The sequence below is a fragment of the Glycine max genome, chromosome 20 (assembly GCF_000004515.6).
Source record: "Glycine max cultivar Williams 82 chromosome 20, Glycine_max_v4.0, whole genome shotgun sequence".
Lineage (NCBI taxonomy): Eukaryota > Viridiplantae > Streptophyta > Magnoliopsida > Fabales > Fabaceae > Glycine > Glycine max.
The window spans coordinates 31,162,377-31,174,507 of record NC_038256.2 but is presented as its reverse complement, the minus strand read 5'-3'; positions in this window follow the sequence as shown (position 1 = coordinate 31,174,507).

Here is a 12,131-nt window from a genome sequence, read left to right as displayed (position 1 = left end):
ATATGGGATCCAACAAAAATCCGAAATCTAGGGTCGGTCTAGGCGCTCCCTATATGTCGGTGTATGTATGCTCTTCACGGTCTTCTTCGTAGCAATCCACTTATAGGCACGTGGTGAATCCTCACCGTAGTTCGGATCAGCAGTGGACTCCGCCACTAAGGGAAAGTGCTTGTATATCCAGCACTACAGAGGTAACATGAAAATCATAAAAATTAATAATGAAAGTCTAAAAAAATTTCAAGTTAAACATTGTTGAACCTCAACGAATCCAAAACATGTTTGTTACCTGCAATAGCGTGATGTAACCACCAAGCTGTCGGCTGGTGCTGATAGAAGCATCATTCAGGTGGTCGTACATATGCCCAGCGCAACTACTCCCAAGGCGTACCTCCCAGTCTGACCGAGGTCACGAAGGGCCTCCAAAAACACAACATGAACATGGGTTGCACTCTTGTTAGCGAAAAGAGTGCAACCCAGAAGATGAAGAAGAAACGCGTGAGCTGCAGTTGTCCAATGTCCTGCCTGGTATCGATACTCATAGATATCACCTACCCATTGCATGCGTACATACGGTCCATGACACTGCCCTGTCTCAGCCTTGGCAGCCTCTGTAGTGACCATTAATAACTCCACCAGCATCTATACAGCATCATCCACATGCATGGGCTGAAAGGCATGCAAGTCGCCAAGCACGGGCAGATGCAGAAGAGACGCGACATCGTCTAGCGTGATCGTCACCTCTCCCACAGGGAGATGGAAACTAGAAGTCTCCTAGTGCCACCGCTCGACAAACGATGACAAAAGTCCCCGATCTCCAATGTCTATCGAACACACGATCAGAGGACTTAGTCCTGTCCCAGCAACTAGCCCCTCAATGGCAAGGATAGGCCTGCCTAAACTGTGCACCTTCCTCCCGTGAGAGGATAACTTTAACTCAGGACGCTCCTGAATTGAAGTATAAAGGAACATATAATTCGTTAACATCATCTTTTAAAGGAAAACAAATTTCAATGATAAAGTATAATTAACAACTAACTAAAATTCAATATTATAAATACCTCTTCTGTCCATACGCTGCCTGTAACGTGATCTACATACTCGGTCAACACAGATGGGTCGCTCAGACCACCCAAAAATCTCTCAGGCTCATCCTCAGCAGCCTGTGCGCTTGCGTCTGCAAGAGTGTCTGCTCCAGTGTCCTGTACGTCACCTCCTGCCATTGGCTCATCCACATATACCTTAGCCACAATCGAAGCTCCGTCAGCCTTTGTCGCAGGGACCACTGGTTCATCGTCCGCAGTAGTTATAGGTACTCATTGCCTGCGTGTGGATGCGGTAGGCCGTCGACGCTGTGGAACATCATTGGAATCATCATGATCTCCTCTGCCCATACCTCTGCCAGTAACATGACCTAAGGCACAACCTAATCCTCTGGTCCTAACCATGATCTACAAATGTCTACCGCAAATTCCATCACTGATTTCATTCACTCAAATTTCGTTGGTCTAACGCAAATTTCATTGACTCAAAGTCATGCAAGTTGTTAGGATTTCATTGACTGTAGGGCTGTCATTCAGTCAATTATTTAGGTGTAACACTTATTATAGAGCAATCAATGACATAATTGATTTAGACTGTTATGCTGACTTAAGATTTTTTATGCTTACGTGTCATTGGTTTGAGGGTGAACAAGACAAATATTGTGCAACCATTAATATGCATGGTTTGGCAAGGAAAATTTAATATTGTGCAATCATTATCACTTAGACAAATGTCAAAACGAACAATACCCTATATTCAGTTACCTTAATGGTGTAGCAGACTTAAAGTCAAAAAATTGGCATCTTTTACTATTCCGATACAACTTAAAGTTCTACATCACTTAGAAGTCGAGGCCAAGAATAGTTTATAAACACCTTTATTTTGTAACCCTCTAATGCGCCTATTAAGGACTAAATTGTGAAGCTTAGAATAATGCCAAACAAACAATACCTCATATGCGATTACCTAGTGGTATGGTGAATTAAAGGTCACAATAATTAAGAAATTAAATTTACCTCATTTATGTATTTGAAAAGTTTAGTTTAAATGTGTATTTTTTTAGAAATTTTAGAAAATTAGAAATTTATCAAACCCAATGTTAATATATTTAACGAAAAGCTACTCATGTTGATAGTATGTAATATATATGTTTCAAGTGAAAGCTCCTAAAATGGTAATTTACAATGGAAATTATTTAAAAGTTGTTTTGTAAGGGTGATAGAAGTAGGCTTCCAGCATAGCAGCATAGGCCCGCTTCGGTCGCATTCGATGGAGAGGGCGAAAGAGGAAGATAAAGACTTGATCTTATGATTTCTCTTGAACTAGACCTTGTGTATATCTGGCATTAGTTGAAGTTAGCTCAAGCCTTCGAGTGGAAGCCTTTTATAGGGATGATTTGGTGGGAGAAACCGCTAAGAACACGTGACTAATCAGGTAAGCTCTCATTTCTGAGAAGGTAATGATGTCGGCTATCTACGTCTTGCCAACTATTGAGATGACGTATCTAGTAGGATATAGGCCTAAGATACATTTATAATAGTAGTCCCCCTAGACCAGTATTGTTGTTGGAACAATGTCGGTTTCCTTAGTTTGTGAGTACTTTGTCCTAATTCTTTGACTCTGGTGACACTCCTTAGTTTTTGAAGTGCCATTGGATGTATAGGTTAAAATTGTAGTGTGCATTGTGGTTATGAGAATGTTGCCACATTTTTGCATTGGATCTATAGGTTATGTCATGTTTTGTTGTCATTCATGATCATGAATGATTCACGATTGATACTTTAGAGCATGCTTTGATGAAGGGAATAGTTAGGAAAGGGAACAAAATGGAACACATATGCAACCATTAACTCCACTTATAAGGTGGTTTTTCAACCATTAACCCTCAAAATTGAATGATAACAATTAAAATAGAAACAAATAAAATGTAGTATGCATAGTAAACTTTAATTCAAACCAAAAAAGTCCCAATAGGTTCCAAGATTATAATATACAACATCACAGTTACCAATGCTCTTGCTAAATTGACAAAGCAAATTGTGACAGCAATCTAATAAGAATGATCCAAATTAGAGGTATTATTTAATCTTCTACCAAAGTAATACTCAATGTTGGAAAAAGAAAGTCTATAATATATAAAGTACTTACAATTCAGGGTTCAAACAAACACCTTAGCTCCTTCATTTAATATTCAACATTGATAGCGTAGAAGTGCAAAGAAAGGGAAGATAGCATGAAACAAAGAGAGCAGAGTTACCTGAGAATTCGTGTAACTAACACCTTGTGAGAAAGAAAGAACCTTGATGAGTAAGCTGCAAATTTCAGAACAAAAAGACACCAAATTCAAATGTTATTGTATTCTACACATAATCCCCCAAATTTCAAACTATTATAGACTTAATCAACTAACCCTAAATCCTAATTTCAAAAAAAGTCACTATTTATCAAATATTTGCCAATTTTAAAAATTAAAATTGAAGCTTACGGATCAAGTTGATCTGTAAGGTGTTGAAGAAACTGACGGATCAACTTGATCCGTAAGCTTCTTTACTGCAAACTATTACTTACAGATCACCTATAAGCCTATACGGATCAACTACAAACGCCGGAAAAGGAAGAGAAAACGCTGCTTACCTTGACAATGCCGACGTGCGGAGGGAGAACACCACCCTTAATTTGCCTGGGCTACTCAACACCAATGGAGGCGCGGTTGCAGAACAGGGACTCCCAACACAGAGGAAGAAGACGATGCTCAGCGGAGAACAAACGCGGCGTGGAGGATGACGACGCTGGGTGAAGCTTTTTTGAGACGAGGGTGAGGTGAGGAGCAAGAACGCGGGTGAGGTGAGGTGATGGGTGAGGAAGAAGAACAAAAGCAGTTCAGGTGAGGAAGAAGAAGAAAAAATGGTGGGATGGAGGAGGAAGAAGGCTAACACGAGAGGGAGGGAGGCAGAGAGACTGAAGCGTTTTTTCTAAATAAAATTAAGCTAGGGGTACAAACGTCTTTTTACATGAACTGCTAGGTGCACCAACAAAAATGTTGGATGCACCTAGCAACACTCTTTTTCTTTTTATTGTTGATCGATTGGTGCAACCCATTTGGTGTCATGTATTGCAAAGTTTAGGGCATCAACATTAGTGGGCTGTATGCCACTTGGTCGAGTAGTGGGTTTCAATTTGCATGGCATTAATTGGTTCATAAGAAGTGCTCAATGCTTATCTCTATCTCTTATACAAACAAGGTCCTGATTGCCTATCCAGTGGCCACGTGTCGCAATGGCTGAAACCCTTCATTTCCTGCCCAAGTATTTATTTTTTATTTCCCTTCATTTCTCGCACTGCAAAAAGCTTCTCCACTTCCCTTCGTATTTCCATTTTTTTCTGTTGTCCATTAATTGTGGCACAATTTCGGTCATTTGTACCTGTCGTCCAGTAATTGTGGCACAATTATCGACGGGCACCATTAATTGTTTGCATTTTCCAAATACGTTTGATTTTGAATTTGCTTCTCAGATGACGTTTGCATCCTCTCCATCTTCCATTTTCGATCCTCTGCATTCCTCTTCATTGACATTTGCATCCCTCTCCATCTTCCATTTTTGTTCCTCTCCATTCTTTTTCACTGACATTTGCATCCTCTCCATCTTCCATTTTCGTTTCTCTCCATTATGCGCTGACCCCTTTCTCTCACTTCTTCTTCTTCTTCTTTTGTTCTTCTCTTTCTCTCTGTTGAACTACAATGGTAGAAGACGTGTGTTTCCTCTACAAGGTACTTCCTTTCTAACTAAAACTGCGATTTTTTTCTCAAATGCGGCTCCGATGTCACTGAAGTGCATTTTGCATTTTCGGGGTACGTCTTCCCTTCTCTATTTCTATATGCATTTTTTATTTTGTGGTTTTTTGTTCTGTTGACCTTTGTGGGTATGTCTTCCCTTCCATCCGTTCCTTTTTTACTTCCTTATTGCTCATTTTTACTGTCAAACCCGTATGTTTTTTTTTTCATTTGTGCATTGACCCCTTTCTATCACTTCTTCTTCTTCTTCTTCTTCCTGTGATTTTTATCTCAAAAACTCCATGAGTATAGGTTCGTAAACACAAAAGCTTAATTTTTTTTGGGTATTCTGTCTTTAATTTGATTTCTGACTTCTCGCAATACAAAAGTTTAAAATTTTTTGTGTTCCTGAGCCTTCTCCAACGTGCTCATTGCTTCCTATACCCATCTTTTTGTGTTTTCATCCTTTAATTTTTTGGTGGTGTAATGGTTCAATATATTTTTTGGCATGTTGTATTCAGAGAAGGTGGAAGAATACATTAAAGCTGCGATTTTTATCTCAAAAACTCCATGAGTACAGGTTCGTAAACACAAAAACTTAATTTTTTTGGGTGTTCTGCCCTTAATACAAAAGTTTAAATTTTTTTGTGTTCCCGAGCCTTCTCCAACATGCTCATTGCTTCCCATACCCAATTTTTTGTGTTTTCGTCCTTTTTGGGTGGTGTAATGGTTCAATTTATTTTTTGGCATGTTGTATGCAGAGAAGGTGGAAGAACACATGAGTACAATTTTGGATTTTTAATGTTTAATGGATTGATTTGGAATAAGACTTATAAATTGTGTGCTACTTCATGGTTTGATAGAATTAAAAGTGATTAAGTTAATATTACACTGTCAAGAGTAATTGGATTCTGTACATTGTCTTGAAATGCCTTATGGTGGTGAGTAAAAATAATTCTAGGTTCTAAACAAATAAATATTGTATTTATACTTTCTAAGTAATAAAAACAATTTGCTTTTTAAAATTATTTTAGAAATGTCATGTTTAATTATACCTTAATTTAATCAAAATTTGAGACTAAGACTAAGGGAACTGGTTTTTTTTTAGGTCAGACAAAGGTTAAAAGTACCAAGGTACTTGTAAAAGAAGCCAATAATGCTCTATTTTTTTTCATAAGAAAACAATAACGCTATAAAAAAAACCTACCGAATAAAATTGTGAAGCTTATCGAATACTTTCTATAACGGGGAAAAGACTGAAGTTGACACGGCATCCGATATAAAGTTATCCTAATCCATATCCCACGGGCAAAAACGTTCGAATTGCGAAGATAGCTTCATTCAAATTTGCAATTATGTTTCTACCTAAAATCAAATTGACAGCTTGCAAAAGCAAAAATTAAATATTGTTACGTACAATTTCAAAGATTACCATACATTTTATTAGATTATAGTAAACGATGATAAAATTATCAAATATTACCAAACATTTTATTGCTATGACTTTCTACAACTATAAGCCCTTCTAATATTACGGGATAACAACATTATCCAACCTTAAATATAATATAATAATGTAATATAAACATGTATATTTCCATAAATGAAATAAATCTTTTTAAATATTCTTAACAATCAATTTTTGTTGGTTTTCATTTTAAATTAATAGGTACTTAACAATCCATTTTAAATATTCTACTAGGATATGGAAATAATCATATTTTTTTAATTAATAATCATATTCTGTTAGGATATCGAAATAATCATAATTTTCTAATTAATAATCATACTCTGGATATCAAAATAATCATAATTTTGACATTGCCTTATCTCTAATAAGTAGGTGCTTAACAATCAATTTTAAATATTACACTATCAATTTTAACATATTATTAAAATCAGCTTCAATATTGTGTTTGTCTTTGCCGTAATCATTGTCAATCTATTAAGGTTTAATTAATAAGTATATTTTATTTGTATTTTTGTCAATTTTCATTTCAAATTAATAGGTAATTAACAATCAATTTTAAATATTCTGTTACGATATGAAAATAATCATAATTTTCAAATCAATAAGCATATTCTGTTAGGATATTAAATTAATCATAATTTTCAAATCAATAAGCATATTCTGTTAGGATATTAAATTAATCATAATTTAGACGTTGACTTATTCCTAATTTGTAGGTATTTAAGAATCAATTTTAAATATTACACTATTAATCTTAATATATTAGTAGAACCAGCTTCAATTTTGTATTTGATTTTGTCGTAATCATTGTCAATTTATTAACATTTAATTAATAAGCATATTATATTCGTATTTTTATTAATTTTCATTTCAAATTAAATTAGTATATCTCAAAGGTTATTTGAAGGGATGGGCTAACACTACTAATACTTGACTTTGGTCATGTGCATTCCAATGGTTCTTCCATATGCCTTTCTAATAATTCGTCTTTTGTTTATTATGTATCAAATGTATCTTTTTCAGTTGCATTTAATATTTAAATATTATATTTAGTTAGACTTTGTACTTAGGTTATTTGAAGACATAGTCTAACACTAATATCTTTTCCTAATATTTGTTTGTTAACCAATCAATTATGCAATTAATTTTTCCTGCATCTTCATGTTTCATGGCTTAGTGTTCTTGATTTTTCTGCCGTATTTCCTGCTGAGATCTCCCTTCTTTCTTTTGTGTGGCCTTATTTCGGTTACCATCTGTAATGTTCTATGAATTTTAATTGTAGATTAAACGTGGACGAAGGGTTTATGCTCTGTAATTTTTGTGTGTGTATTGTTTTCTTTAATTTATGGTGGAGGGGATTTAATCAAAAAGAAAAAAAAATGCAATCAACAATTTGAAGGCACAGGCTAACACTACTAATATCTGATTTTAGTCATGTGCGTCCCAAAGGTCCTTCAATCAAAAAGAGGGAAAAAATGCAGTCAACAATTTGAAGGCACGGGCTAACACTACTAATATCTAATTTTAGTAATGTGCATTCCAAAGGTTCTTCAATAAAAAAAAGAAACAGAAATACAACCAACAATTTGAAGGCACGGGCTAACCCTACTAATATCTGATTTTAGTTATGTGCATCCCAAAGGTTCTTTCATGTGTCTTCTTTTCATATTTTTATCAATGTTGTAAGTTCAATACCTTTGGGTATCAAACAATTTTTCAATTTCTTTTTAATTTTTACTAAACAGTTTATGGTTTGCTTTGATTAATTATGAATTTATTTCGTTGACTTATATTTTTCTCATATCTTTTTTCTGCCTCTTGATGTTTCATTACTTAGTGTTCTTGATGTTTCATGACTTAATGAGGTACATATTATCCAATCATGTAATCGTTTGATTCACATATTTTTATTGTACATCCTTTCTTTTATTCCAAACAATATCAAACAATATATAATATTAACACATTACCTTAAAATCATGCACTACTAGAAAACGCGTATTCTACATCGGTCAGAATCGCGATTCAACAACGGTGCTTGACCGTTTTTTTATTATAATGATGTTGAAACTTAAAAATTTCAACAACGGCCCATAAACAAACATTGTAGTAAGCTGTTTTTTTCTAAATCGGTGCTATATTATTGACTGATGTAGAAGTCAACAAGCTTAGTTTCTACATCGTTTTTTAATTAAGAAACGTTGTAGTAAGACTATGTAGTAAGACTAGTTTCTACATCCTTTTTTAATTAAGAAACGTTGTTGATCCCCTATTGTCTACATCGGTGCTGACGTAGGCACAGATGTAGTAAGACTAGTTTCTACATCGTTTTTTAATTAAGAAACGTTGTTGATCCCACTATTTTCTACATCGGTGCTGACGTAGGCACCGATGTAGTAAGACTAGTTTCTACATCATTTTTTAGTTAAGAAACATTGATGATCCCCTATTGTCTACATCGGTGTTGACGTACGCACCGATGTAGTAAGCTGCGCTTTCTAAGTCATTTTTTAATAAAGCAACGATGTGGATCTCTTATTTTCTACATCGTTTTGCAGAAAGAAACAATGTTGAAATATGATATTTTTACATCGGTGGTGACATCAGCACCGATGTAAAATCATGTTTAACCTGCAGAATAATTTGAGGTTATTCAAAATAAATAATTTATAATATGATAAAATTATCTATAAATAAAATTATATAAGATATTAAAAAAAAACTTGAGTAGAGATATTAAAATTATATAATATCACATTAGTGATGACTTCTCATTGTCAATTCCTGTGATCAAGGTTTCAAGAGGAATACAAAATGCCATTAAAAAACTATTAAGTTTTGTAAGCATGCGAAGACAGTAAAAGTATGCACATAAGTACATTATAATAGTGGATCAAAGCTCAACCAAATGCATCTCAAAGTATTATTTAGAGTCTAAGAATGCATATGAATGTTTCCAAATGAAACACATGGCCAATTTGAGGCATTTCGTACCTTCCATTCCCTCTTCAATATTTTCTAGTGCATGCATTTGCTTTATATCATCCTTATTCTTTATCTTCTTTTTCACACTTGACTTTTCTTTAATCTTTTTCTTCTTAGATCCACAACACAGATAACAGCACCATTTATGTTAATTTTCATAGCATGTTGTATATATATGCCAATTACTCAGAGGGGGTACTGGCTTTTGATAAAAGCTGTTATAATTAACATAATAATATATGTGAATGTAGAAAATGATTGAGACAGAGATGTACAATAATATATAAGATTCTTCACGGCTCCCATGGAAGTGGCTTGGCTCCGAAATACAAGCGGCATATAAGATAGAAGTTGAAGACACCTCATTCCATTCATATCCATATGTTGGGCTAGCATTTCATCCATATTCAATAACCAAAATAGCAACATGTTTGGTCATATACTTGACCATCTTAAGAATGCCTATAGTTTGGCAGCCCTGAAGAGAGGGGTTTCACCTGAGTCATTTATAAAATAAAAAAATAAAGACTCTATTGCAATAAAAAAAATGAAGAAAAAAGGCTTAATTGAGATTGATAGTAATAAAATAAAAAAGGCTCTATTGCAATAAAAAAAATAAAGGAAAAATGAAGAAAAGAATAGTGCAATAGTCCTGAGTTGAATAATAGGGAATTCCTCCAACATAAATCTTTGTATTTGTATTAGGAGCATCACCATTGTCTTGACTGATTATATATCACGGAACACATAAACAATTAAAACAAAAATCTCACACTCACATTAAACAGTAGCTATTTACAATGTATGAGTTTAGCAGCCACACCCGAGGGTTTTCGCTAGCTTCCGTCAAGCCCACTAACCTGTTGAATTCATTTTAACCAAATAGGGGGAAATTCTAGCATTAGATGGAACAAAAAGAAAGAAAAACCTCTAAATAATAATAGTTTTAAATCTGATCATGAAATCACACTAGAGTCTGGGCAAACTCGCCAACTTTGCCAAAGGATTCCATCCTAGTGAAATTCGGTCCCAGCCCTGTGATCACAACGCTCACTGAAAGCAACAAATATTTAGCAATTAATTTTACTTAGCATAATAAATTATAATGGATGAAGAAACAAATAATCAGAATAAAGTGAGAATACCATTGGAATTGGATGCCATTGTTGGTGTTGAAATATAAACTTGATTTGGGCCCAAATTAATTATTTGGTTCCTTGGACTTAGTTATTTTGGGCTTAAGTAATTATGGGTCATGTTTATAGAGAATTCTTGTAGTGTTTGGAGTGTCTAGATATTTCTTATGGTTTTAATATTCTCTAGAATACTCTTTGGATCTCTAGAGTTGAGAACTCTCTAGAATTAGTGTGTCTAGAGTTCTCCTTAGAGTAGTATAAATAGAGATGTAATCCTACACATTTGTATCAAGCAAAAATACAAAGTTCTCTCCTCCATAAAGAATTCTCCTTCCTATCAAGTTTCTATTCAAAGTCTCCAATATTCCTAAACACTTTTCCTAAACATAAAAAGCCTTATTTCCAACAAAGTGGTATCAGAGCTTCAAGATCCTCAAAAGATGGCGAATGGAGGTTTTCCTTTCCAAATGCCGATGCTCACAAAGAGCAACTATGATAATTGGAGTATCAAGATGAAGGCGCTACTAGGAGCTCAAGATGTGTGGGATATCGTAGAGAATGGCTTCGAGGAGCAAGATGAAGCTTCGCTAAGCCAAGGTGTAAAGGAGACGTTGAAGGAGTCAAGAAAGAGAGACAAGAAAGCTCTCTTTCTCATTTATCAATCAGTGGATGAAGATACATTTGAGAAGATATCCAACGCAACGACGGCCAAAGAAGCATGGGATAAGCTTCAAACTTGCAACAAAGGAGTTGAGCAGGTAAAAAAGATTCGTCTTCAAACTCTTAGAGGTGACTTTGAGCGTTTGTTTATGGAGGAGTCCGAGTCAATTTCTGATTATTTTTCTCGAGTATTGGCCGTAGTCAATCAACTTAAAAGAAATGGTGAAGATGTTGATGAGGTGAAGGTCATGGAAAAAATACTTCGAACTTTAAATCCAAGTTTTGACTTCATTGTTACCAACATTGAAGAAAACAAGGATTTAAAGACCATGACTATTGAGCAACTCATGGGTTCCTTACAAGCATACGAAGAAAAACAAAAGAGAAAAATTAAACAAAAGGAGGCTACGGAGCAACTACTACAACTCAATGTAAAGGAAGCAAACTATGAAAATTACAAGAGCCAAAGAGGACGAGGTCGCGGCCAAGATCGTGGACGTGGACGAGGACATGGAGGAGAAGGAAGAGGTGGTTACAACAACCACTCCAACAAATTCAACAATGGAGAAAGAAGTTGGAATCCACAAGTAACAAGAGGTCGTGGAAGAGGAAATTCATGGTCGAGGTATGACAAATCACAAATCAAGTGTTTCAATTGCAACAAGATTGGTCACTATGCATCCGAGTGTAGATTCTCGAAGAAGGTTGAAGAGAAAGCTAACTTCGTAGAAGAAAAAGGCGGAGAAGAAGAAACTTTGCTACTCGCGTGCCAAAACAAATTTGAAGAGAAAAGAAACAAGTGGTACCTCGACACCGGCGCAAGCAACCACATGTGCGACGATAAAAGCATGTTCATGGAGATCAATGAAGCGGCAACTGGCGATGTCTCATTTGGAGACGACTCAAAGATACCAGTCAAAGGCAAAGGTAAAATTCTCATATGTTTGAAGAATGGGAGTCATCAATTCATATCCAATGTCTACTATGTGCCTAACATGAAAAATAATATTTTGAGCTTGGGACAATTATTAGAGAAAGGCTATGACATCCATTTGAAAGAACATAG